This window comes from Micromys minutus (assembly GCF_963924665.1).
Source record: "Micromys minutus genome assembly, chromosome: 14".
Lineage (NCBI taxonomy): Eukaryota > Metazoa > Chordata > Mammalia > Rodentia > Muridae > Micromys > Micromys minutus.
In genome coordinates this window covers 34819782-34844994 of record NC_137983.1, presented here as the reverse complement: position 1 = coordinate 34844994, position 25213 = coordinate 34819782, and the positions used below count along the sequence as shown (strand labels likewise).

The 25213-nt window shown below is 42.2% G+C and overlaps 1 pseudogene across 1 annotated transcript; it reads left to right on the top strand.

Moving 5' to 3' along the window:
* The first annotated feature begins 1278 nt into the window (after nt 1-1278).
* Nucleotides 1279-2174, top strand: LOC308430026 (ADP/ATP translocase 2-like; annotated as a pseudogene). Its single transcript has one exon. The product of its transcript is annotated as an ADP/ATP translocase 2-like (transcript).
* The last annotated feature ends 23039 nt before the right edge of the window (nt 2175-25213 follow it).

Below are 25213 nucleotides of genomic sequence, written 5' to 3'. Positions count from 1 at the left end.
CATGGCTTCCAAAATGCAAGCTTAAGTAACTGCCCTGAAAAGAATTGTAAGCTGCTGAGATGTAAGGACGTGTAGAAGGAATATTGGGAGGCCCTTAGATGTACCAGGTACAAATACTGGACCCTAGTCAGACATTAGGATTAAGTGCTGTATTCTTCCTATTCTTTTATAAATAATGACTTATAGTCATCTTTGTTTCCTTCCCTTTCTTATCAATGTCCTCTCTGAAAAGGGTGGACTAGTGGTAGTTACCTTGGAATACTGTTGAGGCCATAGGATGTGAAAGGAAGACCTCCAGAAATGCCCACTGAATTTCTTGTGGAACCTAAAGTTCATTTACACTCAATGTTGTTAGAAGAAGAGCATCTAGCCTCGGCAGCAAGTGACACATATATTGAATTAAGGCAGCATTTGTATAACTAATTGTTTCCTTAGAATACTTGACCAAGGAAGATTGAGGAGAAAACTCATTAGAAACTCTTTTAAAATTCAGAGTTATTTCCCCTTTTTCAAGGCACAGGCAATCACAAAGGAAGAGTGTGAACCTGCCATTCATCTCTGACAGGAAACCTGGAAACTTACTCTAAAAAAGGATAACTGTGAGGGAAAACAAACACACAAACAAAAGAAAACCAAACCAAAATGCTGTTGCAACAGTGTATTTATAGGGGTGGTGAGCCTGACACAATATAAAAGGCAGGTCCTCATTATTCAATTGAAGACATTCCCTTTGTTAGAAATCATAAAGTCCTACTCAAATAACAAATTGGAGTGTATGTAAAGATGTGGGAAAGCATTTAGAAAAGAATTTCAAGGGCGTAATGGAAGATACATTGTTCACCTTGAGGCACCGAAGGGAAAAGGGATGTCAAGGCTTTGGCCTCTCATCTTTGCTGACTCCTCATGCTTCTCTTGCATACCATGTGACTTTGGCTGATTACCCGAGACTCACTTTCTCCATCTACCAGTATGTCTAATAATTGTTGTGAAGACTTGTGAGCTAACCTGCACTAGAAGGTCAAGCTTAGAGGCTATACTTCTCCTGTTTATGCCTTCACTAATAAAATAATACAGAATATAGAATAATGCATAGTACTGTAGCTTCATAAGTCACAACCCTTGTCTCTGTTTAAAAGAGCAGAGGGAAGAAACAGTAATGATAAAAAGGAAACTCAACAGTACATAAGGACTGAGTTAAGCCTTTAAAAGGCCCAAATTTTGTGAAATTGAAAAGCCAGGATCCCCGCACTCACCTGCCTCTTCTTTTTTGCTTTCAACATGACAGATGCCACTGTGTCCTTCGCCAGGGACTTCTTGGCCAGTGGAGTGGCCGCAGCCATCTCCAACACGGTGGTAGCGCCCATCGAGCGGGTCAAGCTACTGTTGCCGGTGCAGCATGCCAGCAAGGAAATCATGGCGGATAAGCAATACAAGGGCATTCTAGACTGCGTGGTTCGTATCCCCAAAAAACTGGGGTTCCTGTCCTTCTGGCATGGCAACCTGGCCAAGTCACCAGATACTTCCCCACGCAGGATCTCAACTTTGCCTTCAAAGATAAATACAAGCAGATTTTTCTGGGTGGTGTGGACAAGAGGACTCAGTTTTGGTGATTCTTTGCAGGGAACCTGGCATCAGGTGGTGCCGCTGGGGCCACATCCTTGTGCTTTGTGGACCCGCTTGATTTTGCTCGTACCCATCTAGCAGCTGATGTGGGCAAAGCTGGCACTGAAAGAGAATTCAAAGGCCTTGGTGACTGCCTAGTTAAGATCTACAAATCTGATGGGATTAAGGGCCTGTACCAAGGCTTTAATGAGTCAGTACAGGGCATTATCATCTACCGAGCTGCCTACTTCGGTATCTATGACACTGCAAAGGGAATGCTCCCGGATGCCAAGAATACCCACATCTCCATCATCTGGATGTCTGCACAGACTGTCACTGCTGTTGCTGGCCTGACTTCCTATCCTTTTGACATGGCTCACTGTCATATAATGATGCAGTCTGGACGCAAAGGAACAGCTATCATATACACAGGCACGCTTGACTGCTGGTGAAGATCGCTCGCGATGAAGGAAGCAAGGCTTTTTTCAAGGGTGCATGGTCGAACGTTCTCAGAGGCATGGGTGGTGCCTTTGTGCTTGTCTTTGTATGATGAGATCAAGAAGTGCACATAACTATGTCCTAGGTGTTCTCCTTGAGAACAGGCATGTTGTATAATATACCATATTCTTGAACATTCTGGAAAGATTCTCTGAGCTTGTCTGTTTTATCAATGGTAACTATTTACCAATTGAAAAGTGGGAAGCAATAATGCTCATCTGACCAGTTTTCCCTTAAAGCTATTTCCATTAATGACAATAAATGGGACTCAAATATATTTTTTTATTTCAGCCACTCTTGATAATAAAATATTGAAGAAAAAATTCAAAATTAAAAAAAAAAGAAAGAAAAGAAAAGCCAGGATCAAACCACAGAGTAGAGAGTGACCTGTCGGTCTAAATTGCATTGTGTGCTAAGTTATGCTTTTATTGCTGTGAGAGGACAATATTACCATGGCAACTCTTACAAAGGAGAACATTTCATTGGGGCTGGCTTACATTGCAGGTTTAGTCCATCACCATCATGACAAGAGGCACAGTGGCATTTGGGCAGACATGGTGCTGCAGAAGGAGCTGAGAGTGCTATATCTCCATCCCAAGGCAGCCAGGAGGAGACTGTCACTGGGCATGGCTTGAGCATATAAGACCTCAAAGCCCACCTCCACCATGACATTCCTCCAAAAAGGCCACACCTACCCCACAAGGTCACACCTCCTAATAGTGTCACTCCCCATGAGCCAAGCATTCAAACACATGAGACTTTGGGAGCCATACCTATTCAAACTACCACATGTGCCCTAAACTTCATATGTGGAATCCATCCTTGTTTGCACATAGGTCTTTGGAAGTAACCACCATAGCCTAGCTACTCTAAGACAGACTGTGTTCAGCAAGGCTATGATTCACGGAGACCATGCCCATAGGTAGTTGTTGGTCAACTAATACAAATCAGCCAACAGGGAAGAGTTAACAAGGTACTAATGGGAGATACATGCATTGCCAGAGGTGATAATGGGGAAATAAGCTGGCTGTCAGCAAGGGTCCACAGTGCTCAATGCTCTGTGTGGTCTCCTTTTCCAAATTATCCTTTCCACCATGCTTCCAGAGCCCAATGGTGATTCGTTGGACAGGAAACTCACCCGGGCTTGAGTAGTGACAGGCTGGACTCACTTAGCTTGGCCACAGTGCTCATCAGAAGGTGCCAAGCAGCCTACTGGACCAAGAGCACCTATCCTCTTCTGCTCCTTTACCATAGTGCTTACAGGGAGAGGTTTTATTGCTTAGGTGATGTAAACACTGGCATCCCTAACGGACTTTTGTTTCTCGTGGGACCGGCATTCCGAAGAACAGCTGGCGTGTCCCTGAGGTGGAAGCAGGTTCCCTTAGCAGACTGTAGCACGTGTAGCTCCCAAAGTCCATTAGACACTCTGTTCTGGGCCTACACAGCCCTTTTCCATGGCTCCCTTGGCTTAACTGAAGCCTTGTGAACATGAAATCCTATTTGTGAGCTCATTGGATAAAGATGAAGTCATAAGGGCAGGGCCTTCATGACATTAGTGCTCTGAAGCAAAGACTCACCAGGGAGAGCCCCCCTGACTCCCCTGCCCTCATGTTATCTTTGCCGTATCGTATTAACACACATTCTGAAAGCCAGGACAAGGCCCTCCCCGCAATCTGACTATGCCGTCACACAGACACTAGATTTCCATCCTAGTCAGATGTGGTAACACACACGCAGAATTTCAATCATAGAAATTAGGAAGCTGAGGCATAAAATAAATGATGTGATGTGAGCCTGCAGTCAGTGGCATGTGGTTCCGGCCACTCAAGGAGGACCACGAGTAAAGACACAGTATTTTCAATAATATTTACCTTCTACAAGGAGGTGAGAATAAAGCAAGGAAAACAACCAATACATTCAGAACTGATAAGAAATCCAACCTGGAGATCCAGCCCATATACAGCCACCAAACCTTTTCTGGTTTTCCCTTTATAAACCCCCATTCCTTCCCCTCACCCCCTGCTTCTATGAGGGTGCCCCACCCACCTACCCCCTCTCACCTCCCCTCCCTGACATTTCCTTACACTGGGGCATTGAGCCTTGGCATGACCAAGGGCCTTTCCTCCCATTGAAGCCTAACAAGGCCATTCTCTTCTACATATGCAGCTGAAGCCATGGGTCCATTCATTTGTACTCCTTGGATAGTTGTTTACTCCTGGGAAGCTCCGGTTGGTTAGTATTGTTGTTCTTGTGGGGTTGCAAACCCCTTCAGCTCCTTCAATTCTTTCTCTCACTCCTCCATTTGGGACCCTGTGCTCAGTTCAATGGTTGGCTGTGAGCATGAGCCTCTGTATTTGTCATGATCTGACAGAGCCTCTTGAGAGACAGCTATATCAGGCTCCTGTCAGCATGCACTTCTTGGTATCAACAATATTGTCTGGGTTTGGTGGCTGTATATGGGCTGGATCTCCAGGTGGGGCAGTCTCTGGATGGCCTTTCCTTCAATCTCTGCTTCAAACTTTGTCTCCATATTTCCTTCTGTGAATATTTCTGTTCCCCCTTCTAAGAAGGGCTAAAGCATCTGCACATTGGTCTTCCTTCTTTTTTAGCTTCATGTGGTCTGTGAATTGTATCTTGGGTAATCTGAGATTGGAGGCCAATATCCATTTATCAGTGAGTGCATACCATGTGTGGTTTGTGTGTGTGTGTGTGTGTGTGTGTGTGTGTGCTATGCTCACAGAGAGATCCAAAAGAGAATAGTTTTCATCCCTTACATCTCCTTTTTCCCTGCATTCATCTTGGAGACATCAGAATCTAAGGCTACTGTGTCAGAGATCTTCAGAGGAACAGAACATATACCCACACCTATGTATGGGTATGTGTGCATCAGTACATTTTGCACATATACACATATATACATTATGAAGAGAAAGTTTGAAGCTTCTCAATCTACCACCTACAAAATCAGAGAACTAAGAAAATGATGGTGTTATTCAGGTCAAGTTCAAGCCTTAAAAGCTGGGTCAGTGGCAAAAATCTTGGTCTGAATTCAAAAGTCTGAGTCCCAGGATCTCTTATATCTATGAAACTTATAGGCAGAAACATACACACACACACACATATATATATACATACACACATACACATATACATACGTATATATACACACATACATATATACATATACATATATACACAATACTTATATACACACATACATACACATATATACACACATACATATATATACACATACATGTAATATACACACATACATACACGTCTATACACACATACTTATATACACACATACACACACATATATACACATACATGTAATATATGCAGACACACACATACATATATATATAATTTCTGATATCTATGTGTATATCTCTGATAACTATGGTCCCAACTCAAGCAGAGAGAATAAATATATCTTTTTGTTCTATTCAACAGGTTGAATGGCAGAAACACCCTCATAGACTTACCTTGCTAGGTATTTTAGTATCCCCTTGCTAAGTCATGTGGACACATGAAATTAACTTTTGAGGCATCTAGGCATGGCAGAAAGAAAAAAGAGAGGGCTTAAATATGTACAGTTTTGCTAATTTGAAAGCTTCATGAAGCCACATATCCAACCATAACAATACTTGCATACTATTGAAAACATCAGCGACAATCTACAGCCATGAGACAGGTAGACATATCATGAAATGTCACCATTAATGTCACCTGTTCCAACTCATTTCACACAGGGAAGTCATGACACTTCAAACACTGAAAAAGTTGCTTCTGGTTGCTTCTGGGCACAGACAGTACCCATGGGTTGGATATTCTACAGAGACAGAGTGCCCAGAATCCTACAACCCCTTGAGAGAGTTCCATGTCAAGTCAAGAGCACCCAAACACAAGGTTATCAATAGCAGTAATTGGTACCTTTTGAAGGTATTATCTCAGGCCTTACCTCACATAGCACATTTGAACATCTGCCAAACTGTTTCAACAGTGTTGATTGGATTTACACTTCAAGTATACTTACACTTCATGAAGGGTCTCTACCATTATCACAGAATGTTATATTGGATTCCCTTTCTAGTTATTTAGGAAAAAAATAAAGAAAATGGCTAAAAAGTAACTAATGTGGGTGATAACCTTTACAGTCCTCACTAGATACAGTGCTCTCAAATTCTTTTTCTATCCCTTTTCTTTTGGCCCTCTGAGAAATCCCTTGGGAAATTTTAACTTGTTGAAAATCTACAGACTTCAGCCAACCATTCCTAAAGAGCAAGAGAATCATTATGGCTTTTCTGAGGCACAAAGGAAAGAGGTGCTTAACTTTAATTATACTGAGCTTTTATTGATTCGGCTGGCTTAATATCTTAAGCCTCAATTAACATCGGAGAACTTATAATCATCATCATTCAGGCTTGAAGAGGTGGAGGAGTTCAGGAGGAGGAGTTACTAAGAATGGGGAGCACGGTAGTGACAGAGCTGTGAATAAGAACAGGGAGCCCAATGGCTCTAGCTGCAGAGTGCACTCAGGGCCATATTGATCAAATGACTAAAAAGCAGACATTAAACATCCAAAGATAAGTGTGCTAAAGAACTTCTTCCAAGGCCATATTATAACAACAATATGAATCCTGGAAACATCCATTTGCTGAGTTCATACCACATGGTTTCTATTAAGTCTCAAACCCTGGCACAAATGGCTGAGGTGCCTATTGAACTTATCCGATTAGGCCTGGTCACCAGGTCCTCCCAGCATCCCTCAGTCCCTACATGTTACAGGATCTTCCTGTAACATGCACCCTGCCCTAAACATCGCCAGCTCAGAGATCACTGCCCTTCCTCCAGCTATTCTTCCCTAAATAACCCAGCCATTTTGGTTACTCCCTCGTTTTTTGGGGCCTTCTGGCTGCTGCACCTGGTTCCTCTCTCTCTCTACCTCTTTCTTCCCCTCCCCCTTCTCCTCCCATGGCTCAGGGTCTTATACAGTGGACTCTCCCAAATCTCCCTGCCTGTGACTATGCTCTCCCTTTTATTGGCAATGAACCTTCTCCTCGAGTGTACCTATGAGTAACCATGTCCCTGACTTGTTTTAAAAATTCATTCATCTGGTCCTGAAACCCAGGAACCAGTCACCTCCTTTCCTTTTCTTCTCCTCCTCTTCCTCCTCTTCTTTCATTCTGTTTCCCCCTTACTTTGTGACTTGAAAGTCCATGTCGTTACTGTTCTTTGGATGCTTGGCTTCTAGATTGTCAGTGACATTCTGTGTCACTGAATCCTCTGCAGGGATCTTTCCTCACTGTGAGCTAGTGTTACAGAAAACAGATCTGTACAGAGGAAAGCAGTTGGAGTGTTTGTGACCACATACCTATTACTTCCCTTTGCAGCCCAGGGGCAGTGACCTGTGACAGTGAGTTAGAGCCATATGCTTACCCCAAGTTGTGACTCCATTCTTCCATTTGCTAAATGCGTAAGAAGCACGTTTTCCTAGGTTCCTTCTTTTTAAGTTAGTTCCAGGACTCCTGTGGTACCTCCTGTCAGGGAATTGTCAAGGAATTCACCTTTCCTCACAGCTGTTGTCTGGAGCAAAGGTGAACGGTCAGATCCCACTGTGTTCTGACGATAAGAGGGCCCAATCTGCTTATCTTTGTTCCCACCAACTTTGTGTGAAGTTTGCACATGGTCTCTGACTGGGAATCACCTAATGGGTCCACTTTAGTGTCATTGTCTAATTGAGAAGGTAAAGTGGGAGCATATTTGAAGTTAGAGAAACTATGTCAGCTACCCCTCCTCTTGATTGTCTCTGTGCATTCTAAACATTCTCCAAAGTAGTTACTAGCCTATTTAAAGAGACAAACGCCAAAACTGGTGCTTTTGCTTCCCTTATGGTAGAGCTTTTCTAAATCAAATAAAAATTACAAGGGATCTTAGAAACCATGTTGCCTTAATTATTTTATAACTGACAAAGCTATTTTATAGAACTGTCCATCTGTCATATACTAGTGATCCGTGATACAAGAATGGCAGTTCAGAAATAACCTAACGTTTCTCATCAATTCTTTTATTATTTATTTAGGTTCATTACTATTTTAGAATAGTTTTTTTTTAATGAGATTTATTTTACTCATATACATGCTTTGCCCGCATGTATGTCTGTGTGCCACATGCATACCTGGTGCCCGAAGATGTGGTGAGACTGTGTGGGTGCAGGAAATCAAACCTGGGGGCCTTTGCAAGAACAAGTGCTCTTGAGCACTGAGCCAACTTTCCAACCCTATTTTCCGACATAAATAATCAATGTCTTCTTAATACTACACACGTACCTACGATTTTTTAAAACTACAACAACAAAAAACTGTTATGCATTATTATACAAGTGTCTTGGCTCCAAGTTTTTTATAAGTTTGAGAGAAAAATCTCTTAAAGGTTTTTACATGCCAATTGAAAAATATTTAACATTATGAAACAAGGAAGTCTTCTACCGTCTCATGGAAGACTGCTGGGGTTGGGGAAGAGATCATAACAATTAGAAAAGAAACTGTCTCGAAGGCATTTTACAGCAGTTCGTCACAGTAAAGTAATATTATGAAATAATCCAACCCTTTTATAAAATGGCCTCGATACCTGCTCTGGGATTCTCTACCACCTCACTGTGTTAGAGTCGTAGTAAAGACCCCCTCAGGGAAACCTAGTCTGGTCAAGAGAATAGAATCTCTGGCATGGATGGAGACAACATCCCAGCCGGACCAGGCCAATCACCTGGAGATGGAATGGTTGTCTTTTCTTTAATGAGATACTGTGGTTTTTTTTTTAAATTCCTACCCTCTAGTACAGTCTCTACCAGCCACCATGAGGTTCGGCTGGGGCTACCCATCTTTCTGAGGTCTGGGACAAAACAAACAAACAAACAAACAAACAAAAAGCAAACCCACATTTTATCCTATTTTCCTTTTTTTCCTCCCGCCTCCTTTTTTTCATGTTTTTCCTAGAACCCAGATACAGTTTTTTTTCTGATGCTCTGGGCTTCCTTACATTTTTTTCTAAAGCTCTACTCTCAGCCCTGTGGCTGCTTGTCCAGCCTGTGTCCAGTTTCCCATGCCTGTGTAAATGGCTTTCTCCCCTTCCTTCCTCAGTCTCCTCCAGCAACTGCAGAGATTACTGCTTGCCTGCCCTGGGGGTTTTCATTTAATGGCTAATAAAATTGTCCTTGAGCTTCTGTTTGAGTCAATTCTTCAATTCTTTTATGATTGAGACTAAGAATCCCACAAGGAGACCCCACTGTTCCCAGGATCAACAAGTTTTATGTATGATTGAGCCAAGGATTTTTTTTTTTCTAAGAGTTGCCATTTTTGATGACCTAAAGCGATTCACCTCTGAACAAGGAAGAATTTCCTTGAACTGCTTTTGGTCATTATTGTCATGAGGCCACTGTTTTGTCTGCACAGTGAAACCTGTGTTCTTCCCACCACAGCCCCCATGTCCTTCACTGCTTCCCAGACCACATTTCCCTCGTCGTTACTGCTAGCACCAAAGCTTCCCCTCTGCTTCCAGCCAATTCTTTTGTGAATATGGAACCCAAGGTGGCTTTCCATGGGGAGTTCTATCATTAAAAATTTAGGTTTTGAATTTATATGGAGTAACATTAGGGGGAAAAGAGAAGAGAGGGAAAGAGGGTGTCACAGTTACGGTTTTTGTTGCTGTGACAAGCATCAAAGGACACTTGAAGTAAGGGCTTCTTTCAACTCTCAGGTCACACTTTGTCACTGAGGGAAGTCAGGGAAGGAACTCAAGGCAGAAAACCTTACAGGAGCTCAACAAATGGCGTGGAAGAACTCTGCTTAATGGCTTGCTTCTCATGGCTTGCTCGGCCTGCTTTAATATACATATCTCAGGACACCCCTGGCCCTCTTGGATTCTCCCACACTGATCACAAATCGAGACAATACACTATAGACTTGCCTACTGGCAAGTGGAAACTTTTCCTCAATTGAGGTTCCTCTTCCCAAACAACTCTACCTTGTGTTGACAAAATCTAATCAGCATAGTAGGGGAGGAAGTGGGGAGGGAGGATGGGGGGAAGATAGAGGGGAGAAAGAGAGGAGGACAGGAAGGGAAAAGAAAGAAAGGAGAAGATGGGAAGTGAGAAAAGAGAGGGAGAAGAGAAAAGAGAGGCATTCCGAGTCTTCACTGGGAAGCTGTTACTGGTATCTTAATTATGTTTCTCGGAACAAGGGTGGATTTCTTTCAACTGTTTTTGGCCCTTACTGCCATGAGACCACTTATGGTGGTTTACAGCCAAAAGTCTTTTTGTTCATTTGATAATAACAAACATTCTGAAAGGTCCCTAATATGTGTGAAAAAAAAATCAGGGTGAGGAATGTCATCTGACTTACTCAAGCTGCTGTTAGAGGTCAGATTCAAATGCCTTAGCTCCAAAGAGGGTATCTTTCCAACAGAATAAGGGCATCTTCCCTGTTGGAGCCACATGTGCCTGTAAAATGCCATCTTAATTTCAGGTGACAGCTCATATCATTCCCCACTCCTCCTTGGTTAACATCATACCACTGGGGACTGTTCCTTTCCTTTTGCTTTCTGGACCAATGAATGGGAAACAAGGCCAACTAGGGACAGGAGAAGGGATGCGCAAAGGTAAATTCTTCATCTTCCTCAGCTTCTTCTGGTATCACAGGCAGTGGGTGATCTCTGACCCATTTCTGCCAGACCAATAAAGACCTCGTTTGAGCTCCATGAGGTGGTCAGGACGTCTGCTTTAGGAGAGTCAACTGGTTGTCTGGTGTCCTACTCTCTGGGATGCCTCATTATTCCTTTCTTGTTTACTCTGCCTTTCCATAATCCTTAAGCTCCATCCCGGGTATTAGCTGAGAGACTTAGAGTGGCTTTTCTTTTCTTGAATGGAGCCAGACTGATAAAAGATATAAGCTAACCTGAGCCTCTTAGGAAAACAATAGCAACACAACTCCTCCAAAGGGGATTACTACCCTTGAGGGGAAGACTTGGCCATTGGAGGAAATTTGTCAAACATTACATGGGTGTGTGCTTCTTTTTGACTTTTAAAGAAACTTCTGAAGAAATTTCACTAATGCAGCTTTTCACATTGATACTCCTTAATATTTGTAATTTGCCCAAACAAAACTTACCGTGGTCTTCTCTTCTCACACACATATTGGCAACAGTACTGTATACTGAAGCACTCTAAGTAGTTATCAATAAGGGAATAAAGCCAATCTATATTGTTTCATAGAGACGTGATTTCTGACTAGTTTTTTTTTCCTCTGACATGACCTTTATATCTCTTTGACATTGCCCCTGAGTTTTAGAATTTATCTGAATTACTTGGAGGTCTAATTCTCAGAGGGGTGGGGTCTTATCTCCAGCTTCTCATCAATAGATCTGTGACAAAGAGACAGACTTTGTCTCTATAAAACTGTGATTCATTCCACAAATAGACTTACAGATTAAATGAGATCAGTTGAAATCTGAGTAGGTTTATCTTTGTGAGTACTGACAGGCTATTGTCAGTTATGTGAAAAAAAACCAGAGATTTCTGTCGAGATAATCTTGAGAAATTGCTGGCCAACTAACACTATCAAATGCCAAGACTTCCTACACAGCTGTAATAATGAAGACCGTGCGTCAGCAGGACAGAATAGAAGAAAAGCATGATGGTGGGAATATAGACCATCTTAGCTCAATTCAGGAAAATTGAGAATTGTGTCCAGTACGAATGACATTATTCAACAGGTGAAAGCACTTACCTTACACACCTAGTGGCCAGGTGTGATCCATGGCACCCGCACAAGGAAAAGAGAGCATGAGCCACTTCAGAGAGATGCCTTCTCACCTCCACACACTCATCGTGAGCATGAGTTCCCCCACTCTACCAACAGGAAATGAGATAAATGTAATACATTTTTAAAGAATCATGTTCATTAAAAATAACATGGACGAGTAAAAGGGAAGATGTGGGATTTGAGAGATGGATGAACGCATTTTCCTAAATTTAGGCCATACAAATATTACTAAAATCAGTCATTACTAAAATTAATAGGAATAAAAAGAGCAAGAGACGATAATAAGCTCTTCACAAAAGACCAAAGTCAAGATGGCCAGTAAATGAAAAGGTGTCCAGCCAGTTGTAACCAGTTATTAACTGGGAATACGAATCAAACCCACAAAGGCTGTATAATTGGATTTTCTCCAAAATAGCCAATAAGAAGTAGGTTGGAAGCCGGGGAGATGGTTCAGTGGTTAAGAGCACTGACTGCTCCTCCAGAGGACCTCACTTCAATTCCCAGCAACCACATGATGGCTCACAACCATCTATATGGGGATCTGATGCCCTCCTCTGGTGTGTCTGAAGATAGTGACAGTGTACTTATATACATATACAGAAAATACATAATTTTTTTTTAAAGAAGTAATTCAGGAGTGGTGGTACATGCCTTTAATACTTGGTAGGCAAAGGTAGGTAGACAGATTTCTGAGAGTTTGAGGGAAGCCTGGTCTCAATGAAGAATCCGAGGCCAGCCAGGGATACACAGTGAGATCCTGTCTCAACAAAACAAAAACCAATCAAACAAAAATGGAAACAAACCCACCCCACCCATCCATCGTTACTAAGGCTTTGAAAAGAATGAAGCCAGAACTGATGGCTGATGAGTGGAAAAATGGGTGTAACCCCTTTAGCAGAGTTGTTTAATATTGACTGAACCTCCAGGATACAGATCTTATAGCCAGAACGCTTAGCAGGTGTACATCAACAGTGATGCTATCTACATTAGCTAACGCAGACATGGGAGGCTCGTTATAGTGGTACTTCCCCAATAGGCAAAAAGATAGAAACCACCCAGCATCCATTAAATGCAACACACTGGAATGCAGGACAACACTGGACTCAAACTAAGCAACCGTTGTCACACCAGCTAATGCAGAAACACTTCCTAAGCCTGATGCTGAGAAAATGTATTCAGACAGTACGAAATAAGACGAGAGTTCAGCTGTATAACTGATTCCGTTTGAATGAAGTTCGCAACCAAGAAGTCATCATAGGTAAAGAAGGCAGGGGGACAGGGAGTGTCCGGGGTGGCAGTGATGCTTCATTCGTTGATTGACATATGGGCACACAAGTACACTTATTTGCACACTAAGCTGTGCAGTCGTGGCTTGTGTGCTTCTCTATATTTCAAGATTAAGTTACATGAAAAATGTAATGACCGAGGGTCTCAGAATCCCACAGAGCTTTAGAATCTGACACACTCAAATTTCCCATCAGAGGGGAATGATGGCTGGCTTACCTTGATAGGCAGTTAGGTAAATGTATTTGGAAAGATAAATTCAAACTACTCTGTGAAATTCTCTCAGTGCAGCGCCAAAGACTTGAGAATCTATTATTCATCAGGCCATGGAGAGAGCTGATGAATTTAATGAAGCAATATGACCGGATCCACGTTTCTAGAAAGAACCTTATAGCAGTAAGTTGGAACAGAGGAAGAGGAGACTAGGAAGGCTAATTAAAATACTGCTGAAGTTTGGAGGGGAAAGAAAGAGAAAGTATTTTATGTCAAAAACAAAATTTGTCTCCCATGCCCACCCCTGTCTGCCTCTTATTTAGAGCCATTGAGTAAAGTGCAGATTCTGAGAGTACTGGCTACTGCTGGAAAATTCCATTTTTCCTTCCCCGGAGCATCTACATGGTTGATGGCTTCCAGGCACATAGCACAGTCCTGCAGGAACTGCTCTCAGGCTATTTTTATTCTGCCCAATACTTGGGTGCAAGCTCTTGCCATACCTCAGCTCTCGGGGCCTGTTCATGCACGGTGTCGCCTGTGAAGTTAAGAGGAAAAGATACGTTGTCTGATGAAAAGTCACAGGGTAAAACCTGTGCAACAAGGTTTCTGCCGATGAGAATAGATTGGCATATTTTGACATTAACTTCTTTATTTGGGTAATAAGACAGATTATAAAGATGGTTTAAGGTATAGATTAGCTCGTCTGTGGTTTCAAAAGTAACAAGAACATCTCTCTGACTCACTGGGCACCAAGAATAATCCAGGTGCTAGTGGACAGGGATCTACCAGAGATGAGAAAACTTCCCCTCTCTTCATCACTTTCTCTTTCTTTCTTTCTTTCTTTCTTTCTTTCTTTCTTTCTTTTTTCCTTCTTTTTTTTCTTTTTGCAATTACGTGAGCTTTATTGATGAACCAGTGCACTGGGGTCAAGACTCATATCCTGTCACGTGCCCCACGTCCTGCCGGCAAGAACGGCATGCGACAACAGAATTCTTCTGTGAACAACCTTTATTGTATTGTACTCTTGAGCAGGGGACCACGTGGAAGAAAAATGCACTGCTTATAAATGCCCAGGAGACTCGTGTTGCTACCTGATTGGTATGCCCTCCAGTATCTCTCTCCATCCCTTTCTAAAGTGGGTTACTTCCTGTGGTTAACAAAGTATATGAGAAGAGAGTACGGGGGAAAAGAATGAATATAGCAAGCCTGAACTGCAGTTATCCTTGGAAAATTGTACTTGCAAAGTTGACCTTTGACTTACATCTGGGAATTTAGATACCAGGGATTTCTCCATCATCAATTGATCAGAGGAGCTAGGTGCACCTAAATTTGTACAGACAATATGGCTGCAAGTATTCTTGACAGTGTGGGTGTGGGGTGGAAGAAGGGGAAGGGCAGCCATGATGATGGTCTGGCACGTTCAGGATCTTGAAGATGACCCAGCAGGTTGGAAACATGAGCAGAGACAATGCTGGTATTCGAGTGCAAACACCATCTGCTAGCTCCTAACCAGAGGCCAGTCTTAAAAGTTTTTCAAATGATTGCATGAGGCCTACTACCCACACTAGAAAGACAATCTGCTTCTCTCAAAAGTCTATAGGATTACATATAAATCTCACTGAAAAACACCCTCACTGAAGCATCCAGAGTAATGTTTGACCAACTACCTGGGCACTGTAGGCAGCCAAACAAGGAAAATCAACTAGCAAAGTGTTGGATAACTTTCCTCCAGGAAGTCTGGAATCTGGTACATAGCAGACAGAGGCTGTGTATTTAGCAAGTCTCTGATGAAAAGACTTGGCCTGGGATCTTTCTAATCAGAGCTTGACTTGCAGATAACCCTTACCAGTATTGTCTCAGCTCTAGCGTCGGGTGGAAGGGGGCGGACTCAGCACGTTCTGTGTCGCTCTGCTGGGAAAAGACCCTGGGAAAGCTTGCATTGTTGGCCCATGTGACTTTTGCCTTAGCTGTTTTTAGTTCTTATCTTTTGGCTCAAATGAACAGAGTCATGACTGTGACTGGGTAATGAGTTCCATGAGTTCCAGTGACTCCAGGGAGAGTCGTGGGACACCAAGCACCAGCTATGACAAGAGTCCACTGAAACATGTGAAAAAGCACACCAAAAAATAAGCCACGTGCTGAACACTGTAAGAACAGATCAAAAGCAGCCAGTAGAGAGGGAAGACTAGAAATACGAGGTGTTACATAAATTCCAAGTAATAATGATCAGTCAAATTGTACTTCTCTATTAATCCCAAAAGACGTTTCCACAGACTTTCACAGAAAACACGTTTAATTATGTACACCCAGCAGGAATGGTCATGAGACATCTCAATACACGTCGAACCTTTACTGTTCAAGGTAAGTCCAATGATTGGGAACTATTGAATGGAATTTATAGCCCAATAGGTTTTGAAATTGGTTTATTTGAATTATAAGGAAATACTTCATGTATAATGTTCTTTGAGTTTTGCTTAATAGGCACACTAATTAACTTCTCAAACTCAATAAAAATGTAGGAAATTTACCTATGTTCAGCACTTGACAAATAAATCATGTTAATTACATATTCACATGGCCAATAATGGTTCTTTTAAATCAGGCTGAACAGTGAGAGCGTCTTAAGATAATTATTCTCTTTAAATGAATCACATGTATAAAATGATTCCTGCTGGTCAGGACCTTCAAAGCTCCATGATGACTGAGAAGCAGGAGCTTCCCAATCCGATTCAGTACTTACAGCCTTTCATGACGAGCTATGGAAGGAGTAACACCCCCAGCACACTGTAATACATGTAGATAAGGATATACACACTTTAAGGATGCTGGGGAGTTCATCCTGGGTCTTGCTTGTTTGTTTGATTGATTTTGCTCTGTTTTCAGGGCATCTTTTGTTCCCCTGTTGCTCTTCACAGGAAGAAAGGCAATATATGAAAATCCCAGAAAACCCAAACAGTGATTCTTACAGTGCCATCTCAAGACCAATAATAGTCTACTATGTCACCCAGGACCTTGATAAAAACACAGATTCTGGGCAGCCAGCAGGCTCCGAGGGTAAAGGTACTCACTGTGCAAATCTGGAGACCCGAGTTCAACTCCCAGGACTCATATAATAAAAAGAATCAATGCAACTAACTTTTTTTTCACACATCCATCACAGGGACACACACACACACACACACACACACACACATACACACACATATGGAGTGGGGGTGAATATAGATGCTTTGAAACAAAGAACCCTATTAGAAAAGTAACAATAGACTGAACAGAATGTTTTTCAAAGAAGCTGTATGAATGTCTAATAAATGAATAAAAGATGTTTCATGTCACTAGCCATTTGGGAACTAGAAATCAAAACCACAGTGAGATACTACATTAAGACCATTGGGAGGTGGATCTTTGGAGGTTAGTATAGTCTATATATGAGTTGTTCCAGGACAGCCAGGACTGTGTAAAGAGACTGTCTAAGAGAGAAACTGGGGTGGTTGGGGAGAGGTGGGCAGAGAGACACACACAGAAAGAATTCTGATACATACTATAACATGGAAGGAAGTTGAATCTGTTTTACTAGGTGAAATAAGCCAATTGGGAAAAGGTAAATTTTGTTGATTCTACGTATACAAGGCAACTAGTATAGGTGTTTTCATGAGGCAGAAGGTCAACTAGAGGCTCTCAAAGACTGGTGATGGGCACAGCAGAAAATTAAAAAATTATGTTTTAATGGTACAAGTTTTCTATGGAAAAGGTTTTGGAAATCAGTAACAGTTCACAGAACATTGTGACTATACTTTAAATTTTTTATTTATTACTTGTTTACTTACTTTGAGACAGTTTCTCTGTGTAGCCTTGGCTGACCTGGAACTTGCTTTGTAGACCAGGCTGGCCTCAAACTCAGATATCTGCCTGCCTCTGCCTTCCAAGTACAGGGATTAAAGGCATGTGCCACCACTGGCTGGCTGGCAGCATTGTGACTATATTTAATGCCACCAAGAAGTAGTCTAAGAAGGATTGACAAATTTTATGTTATCTATTTTACCACAATAAGAAAATTAAACTTAATAATTTGATATTACTGTCCTTTTTTCTTTAGGGGTTGGCCATTAGTAGGTTGCCCATGCTGTTGTGGATGACCCACATGTTCATGTGTGCAGGACTAATTGACGGTTGGTGGGTTATTTTAGAGAGAGAGAGAGAGAGAGAGAGAGAGAGAGAGAGGGAGGGAGGGAGGGAGGGAGGGAGGGAGGGAGGGAGAGAGAGAGAGAGAGAGAGAGAGAGAGAGAGAGAGAGAGAGAGAGTAAGGAAATGAAATATATGATATTCTCAAAGGTAATTACCATTTTTTACACTAAAGGGGTTGTTGTTTTGGGTACGGAGACTGAAGTGGCCACCTCCTCCTGTAGCCATGAGAGAGTTCTAGTGGAGGGAGGGGACATCAACTCACCCACAAAACCTACAACGGAAATTTTGTCCTGTGTACAAGATGCACAGGGATAAAGAGGGAGCAGAACTTGAGAGAGGACCAACCAAGGACTAACCCAATGTGAGATACACCCCATTTGAGATCCAATCCCTGACACTATTTACAAAACTCTGTTATGCTTGCAGACAGAAGCTTGGCATAACTGTCTCCCAAGAGGCTTCATTTAGCAGCTGATGGAGACAGATGCAGAGAGACCCACAGTCAAACATCCGGCAGAGCTTGGGAAGTCTTGGGGAAGAGTAGGGGATAGGATTAAAGGAGCAGAAGGCATCAAGGACACCACAAGAAGACCTACAGAGTCAACTAACTTGGGCACATGGGTACTCAGAGATTGAAGCACCAACCAAGGAACATGCAGGAGCTGTATATAGGTCCCCTACACATTTTAATGTGCAGCTTTGTCTTCATGAGGGTCCCCTAACAATTGGATCAGGGGCTATCTCTGACTCTGTTGCCTGCCATTGGATCCCTTTCCCCTAACTGGACTACCGGGTTGGGCCTCATTGGGAGAGGATGAGCTTAGGTCTACTGTAACTGGATGTCCCAGTGTGAGGAGGTATCCAAGTGGGGGCTTTTCCTCAGAGAAAGGGAATGGGTAATGGGAGGAGGGATTTGTAAAGGACTGGGAAGAGAGGAGTGACATTAAGCTGCAATCAGAATGTAAAGTGAATAAATAATAAATAAATATCTATCTTCAGATAAAAACATTGATGTTTCCTATGTGACCAAAGCGTGTATATCCAAATGTGGACCCCTTAAGCAACTAGGATATAGTGATACTATGGCCATTTACTTTTTAGGAGCCACTTTTATACTGTTAAACTATGTCCAGGATTGTAGTTGACAATGCAACGATTTAAAATGTTTCCTAATGGCCTGGTTAATGAAGATGATCTCCTATGCAGTTACAGCCAGTGGTTATTACACAACAGGAGCGATCAGTGCTGGGGAGAATGGATACTGTGGCCGTGGATTGTGCTGTCTGTCATTTCTTAACTAATTTTGATATTAAGACATCAAGAGGCCCGTGTTCATGTCTCCAGGGTGCCATAAAGAACAGCCCCGCGGAGACATACTCCTTTTTTAAAAAAATATTTTATTTTTATTAATTTTATGTACTCGAGTACACTGTCACTGTCTCCACACACACACAAGAACAGGGCATTGGACCCCATTACAGATGGTTGTGAGCCACCATGTGGTTGCTGGGAATTGAACTCAGGACCTCTGGAAGAACAGTCAGTGCTCTTCACCGCTGAGCCAGCCCTGACATATTCCTTTTGAAGCCAAGAGAAGGGCTATTTCTTTCCTTTCCTTAGCATCTGGTAGCTACCTGTCCTTTGAAGTTCCTTGGCTTTTAGTTGCTTTAATCTTCTATTTTCACACGAGCACCTTTGTTTTGACATATCTGTCTCCATGTTATAGTTTCTAAGAAGTTATTGACAGTTGCTGAATCCTGGCGAGACTGTAATTTAAAAAAATTTTTTTTTATGTTTTTGAGTGTGGTTCCTAGTAAGTTAACCATGCTCTGGTAGATGGCCTTATACCCATTAGTTTGAGCACAAATTGAACTCTGCAGGTCATTCGACAACAAAGAGAAAAGAAGCCCATAGAGTTTGGAAGGCGGATCTGTGAAGAATGGGGTAAATATGATCCAACTATATTATACGAAATATTCAGAGAATTAATGAACTATTGCATTTAGAAATTCCCCCCTTTTCTAAAGACACAAGTCACATTGGATCACTTACTGAACCAATGATCCATTAGCTCTGCAAAGACCCATCTCCAAGCCATATCATATTCTGAATTAGTGGATTTGTCTTTTGTAGAAGCACACACTGAGGACACCTGTTTAGAAGTCTCTGCCAGTTGATGAATAGAAAGTCCCATAACAGAAATCCCAAGGAACAGCTTCCCACTAGCAGGCAGCTAAAATGTCATCCTTAAATATGAGAAGCTGTTTCGATAATTAAAGGCTATTCTATGGATTTACCAACCTTTGGGGACAACAGTACCCTCAGTACATGATTATAATAGGCTGGATCCTCAGAGTGAACATACATCAACATATATAACTCCTACACAAACAAATGTATTTGGTCCTGGAAGTCAGAATCACCACTGACAGAAAACTTGCTTTAGCATCCTGAGACCAAGTTACATAAGCTTTTTACAGATCCATGCATATTAGACAAAATCTACATTTCCAAGGTGGCAGCAACCTTAGCAGAAATGCCATGTTTTGGCAAATGGTAGGAAGCAAATGCGCGTGCCTTTGGAACACACTGAGCCGGCCTAATGGCACCTCTTTCCTTTCAGAAATTTAGTACCCACTCGGTTCCTGCGATTCTCTCAGCTGTCTGCAATGTTTCTTTCTAAACTGCTCTTTAGCAGCAACACCCTCCAGGCAGCATCCATGGATTTTTAAGACCAGAAAGCAGAGGGCCAAATGCCCTACTAAGAATAGCTACATTCCTGGGTCAATTAAATCCAACATGACATCTTTGGTGCATACGTAATGTGATAATAATAATGGTCTATTTCTTAGGCTGCGGTGAGGAATAACACATTAGTGACTGTAAAGCACTCCGAAAATAGAAAGAGCTCAATAAAAGCTGGTAATTATTAATGGTAACCATTCGAGACTGACCTAGAAATTACCGTTAAGTTACAGCATGCATCTTGTAATCTATTCTTTTTCTTGTAATTTTTGGTCTTCTAGCTCCAAGTTCTGAGCAAAGAGGGATTTTATGAGGCTGTAGTCCTCAGGAGACTTCTATGTCAGAAGCTTAGAAAAAATACTTAAAAAATACTTTTATATTTTATTTATTCATTGAGAAAGAGAGAGATATACACAAACACACAGACACAGACACACACACACACACAGAGAGAAAGAGAGACAGAGATGGAGAGACAGAGATACAGAGAGATAAAGAGAGAGAGACAGAGAAATAGAAAGACAGAGAAATAGCAAGACATAGTTTGTTTATGCTTGACCTAGGGAGTGGCACTATTAGGTGTGGCCCTGTTGGAGTAGGTGTGTCACTGGGGGTATGGGCTATAAAACCCTCATCCTAGCTTCCTGGAAGTCACTATTCTGCTAGCAGCCTTTAGATGAAGATGTAGAACTCTCAGTTTCTCCTGCACCATGCCCACCTGGACACTGTCATGCTCCTACCTTGATGATAATGAATTGAATCTCTGAACCTGTAAACCAGCCCTAACTAAATGTTAGTTTTTTAAGAGTTGCTTTGGTCATGGTGTCTGTTCACAGTAGTTAAACCCTAACTAAAGCAGAGAGTATACACACATGTAGAGGTCAGATGATAACTTTCTTCCTACCATGTAGATAACAGGGTTTGAACTCAGGTTGCTAGGTTTGGCAGCAAGCATCCTACTTAATTACTTATATCATGACAGCCTAACACCTTTTAGTCTCTTGCTCACAAAATGTGGTTTTTATCTATGGTCAAAATTGGAGATAAAGTCTTTCTCTCCCTTCCTCTCTCTACTTCTTTTTCTTTCTTCTTCTCTTTCACCCTTCCTTCCTTCTTTTCATTCCTCTTCCCCTTCATTCAACAATTAGTTGCTGAGTATTGAAAGTGTAGACCCCTCCCCCATAGTTCTAAAAGACTAAACCACCAATCAAAGAGCACACATGGAGGGGCCCATGGCTCCAGCTGCATGTGTAGCAGAGGATGGCCTTGTGCGGCATCAATGGGAGGGGAGGCCCTTGGTCCTGTGAAGGCTTGATGTCTCAGTGTAGGGGAATGTCAGGGTGGGGAGGCAGGAGTGGGTGGATGGGGAGCACCCTCATAGAAGCAGGTGGGAGGAAGAGATGAGATAGGGGTTTTTATGAAGGGTAAACCGGGAAGGGGGATAACATTTGAAATTTGAAATGTAAATACATTAAATAACCAATAAAATATTAAAAATAAATATAGGAAAGTATAGGCTTTGGTTTGGGGGACACAAAGGCAAAAATGAAGACACAGACATGGTACTATTTCAGAGTCAGCAGGCTAACCAGAGGGAAAGATAACCAGACACTTATTGAAACGATGTACTAAGTCTAGCAAGACAAGAAAACAGGAGCTGTATAAAGCCACCTTAGACATAGGACTGCCCTGCCAGGGCTGGAGCCGGGTAAGACAGGGTAGGTTCGCTGAGCCTCTGCAAGGACACTCTTGCTCTCTTACATTTCCTTCTCCAGAAATGACTGTCCTGGGAATAAACTATGTCACTTCCTTATTTCCGCAGGGAGTGGCTCAAGTGACGCTTCTTTACTTTTTCTTTCTTTCTAAGAATGGGAGAAAAGGGTCTTTTACCAGACCAACAAAGTCTTGCTCTGCTTCCTCTATTATCTAAGGCACTGAACAAATTATTGACCAGCCACTAGGAAGATGTGCAATAATGTTAGGCTTCTCTTGACCAGTACACAGATCTCTGGTCGGTTGAGCTCTGGTGTAGGGACTTACACTGGTGCCAGTGAAGAATGGTGGCAGCCAGGGCTCACCTTGAGGCTTCTGTACTGTGGCCCTTGCTATCTCTGTCTTCCTGTGTCTTGGTGATTGAAAGGCTGATTGTTTTCTAGTTTCTCCACGCAAGGTTCAGGCCTTTCTTTTTTCGAGCTTGTCGAAGACTGGACTTTTCATTTTTGTACCCCATCCTTTCTTTATGACTGAGAAACTCCTCGGTTCTCATCTCCACGCAGGTAGGACCTTGGTCACAAGCACTTTTCTGATGTTTCCTATCCCACAGCTGAAAGAGCTCAGTGCTGGCTCTACTGACTCCGTTGTTGACTTGTTTCAATTTGTTTGTTATGGCCATTGGCTCTCCCTTCTCTTCTTTGCTGGCTTTGCAAATGTGTATTGAATTCCTCCTCTGATCTCAAACCATACTCTTCCCTTTCTTTATAGTTTTCTATAGAATTATATATATCCAAGTATACACTGGATCCATGCAAAGACTCAAGTAGCTTAGTTGGCTAAGAAGACATGTGTTTAAAATAAAGTCAAATTAAGACCAGGGTTTGAAGGTAACATGTATGTATGTATGTATGTATGTATGTACGTACCTTTTTGATATGAGTGATCGCTATATAGCCCTGGCTATCCTGGAATTTACTATATAGACCAGGCTGGCCTAGAAATTAGATCTGTCTGCCTTTGCCTCCCTATTGCTAGGATTAAAGGCATGTATCACAATGCCTAACCAAAGGTAACTTAGAAAGTGAGTCCCCAGGGCTCTTACCAAAACAGCTGTCTACTAACCTGCACCAGCCTGGGTCTTGGACTCTGTCTAATTCAGCTCTTCTCTGCTTTGCTTAGCCTTGTCTTTGCCCCAAAATCACAGCCTGAGCCAACAAACAGCTATTCTTTCTGCTCAACACACCCTGTGTTTGTTCTGGGACTCTAATAGTCATTGGTTGTAATCACACACATTTCTTTTGAGTTTAGCTTTCTGGAGGCTGCATAAAGAAGTACTGTGTTCTATAATGTATTAGATTGGCCCATTAGGTCGAAGTCTGAGGAGTCTGTCCTAGCTATTTTCCTCATTGCTCTTACAAAATGCTGGACAAAAGCAACTGGGGGAAGGAACGGTTTGTTTTGGTTTACAGTCCAAGGGCACTGTCATGGTGGGAAGGTGATAGCAGTGGGTCCTAGAGGAGTCAGGAGAGAAATCAACGTGAAGAACAGGAGGCTGTCTTGTTCCTTCTTTACCCAGGAATCAGCCTCATGGGCCAGTTTGTTGTTTGTCCTTCACGGTTTATATTTTCAACCTTCAGGTTTTAGAGAGAACCGTAATAGTGTTTTGTGCTTGTTTAGGTTTTAAGCGATGACCGCTAAGGAAGGCCTGTTAGTAGTTTGGACAATTAGGAGGTTAGAGTCTAAGGCTGCTAATCTGGCAGAACCTCGAACCACCCCCAAGGACAAATTAATTTAAACTGGGCAAAGAAGAACAGCAATTATTACCTTGTGTAGGGCCAAGGAGTGCTTGTTAGAGACGGAGTGTGCTGCGGAATGCTAATAATGGTTTTGCAGCTGGTTCTGAGTGCCGTAGGTACACAGATTGCTTTTGGTTGATGGAACTCTTGTTTCTTGTGAAATTTGCTCCTCAGGGGAAGTGTAAAAGGAAAATGTAAGTCTTTCTTAGATCCACAGTACAGAGGGGGAAAAATGGCATTGCTTCACGGAATGAGCAATAAGGTTCAGGGGCACAACTACACGGAAACTTCATCATGGGGTGTTAGACACAGCAGAGAACAGGCGTACCCAAGCCTATGGTGGGATTGTTGTTAATCAGGTACATTAGTCTGATTACATTTGAAATATAAGTCTTCAGGTACCTTGCAAAGGAGTGAAAAGTCCCTTTTGAAATGTTAGCAAAAAAAAAAAAAAAAAAAAAAAAAAAGATGGATTTGTTCTCAGGCTTTTAGCTAAGATTCTGCGCCATCTGAAATTCCTTGAGGTTAGGCAGTCCTATATTGCCAAAAGATGCAAGTGACCAGATGCTTTCCAAGACAATTGCACTCTTGTATTTATGAAATATCTTACTTTAAAATAGTTAAAGATGCTTTCCTGAATTTCCCCATCTGAGCCCTGGATATTTCCAAATATGCTTCTACATGTTGGAGTAAAAGTGGCTTGCCTTTTAAATTTCCTCACACTATGAAATGCTAGTCTAAAGCCTGTGTCTCACTGCACTCAGGGAGAGAAAGCCCTGTGGGGTGACTAGCCAGGGGTTTAGAGTCTATAAGACATGGATATTAATAAATTCTTAAACTATTAACTAATCTTTAATCCTTTTTTTAAAGGAAATGATTTCATAAATGCAGAGTCTTGTGAGAACATGGTCTTGTTTCACGGAGCTTTAAATAACTGCCTATGCCTCCCTGGTTATGCCTCCCTGGTCCCATGCTGGTGTCATGAGAAAAGGAGTATAACAAAGCATGAAAACAGCCATCCCATTGGCTATTCCTGTAGTCTCTATGAAATCATATCTAGTGCCAGAAAGCACCAATTGGATTTCCTCTGAGGCTATGAAGTGTGCACTGAAGATTGCAAAGATGGTTAAGGATATCACACAAAGCATTTGCCCATCCTTGTCACCTCTCAGTACACACAGAGAACCCCAACCTTTTCCATAACTCTGGGATCTGTGACAGAGCAGAGGCTGGGGCTTCCTAGTTGCTTTGGTACTACAGGGGGACCTCTTTAGATGCAGAAGGCCACCTCTAAGACTTGCAGATTTATGTGGTGACTCCTTTTTCTGCCAAAAGTCCCTTCCCAGTCTTTTG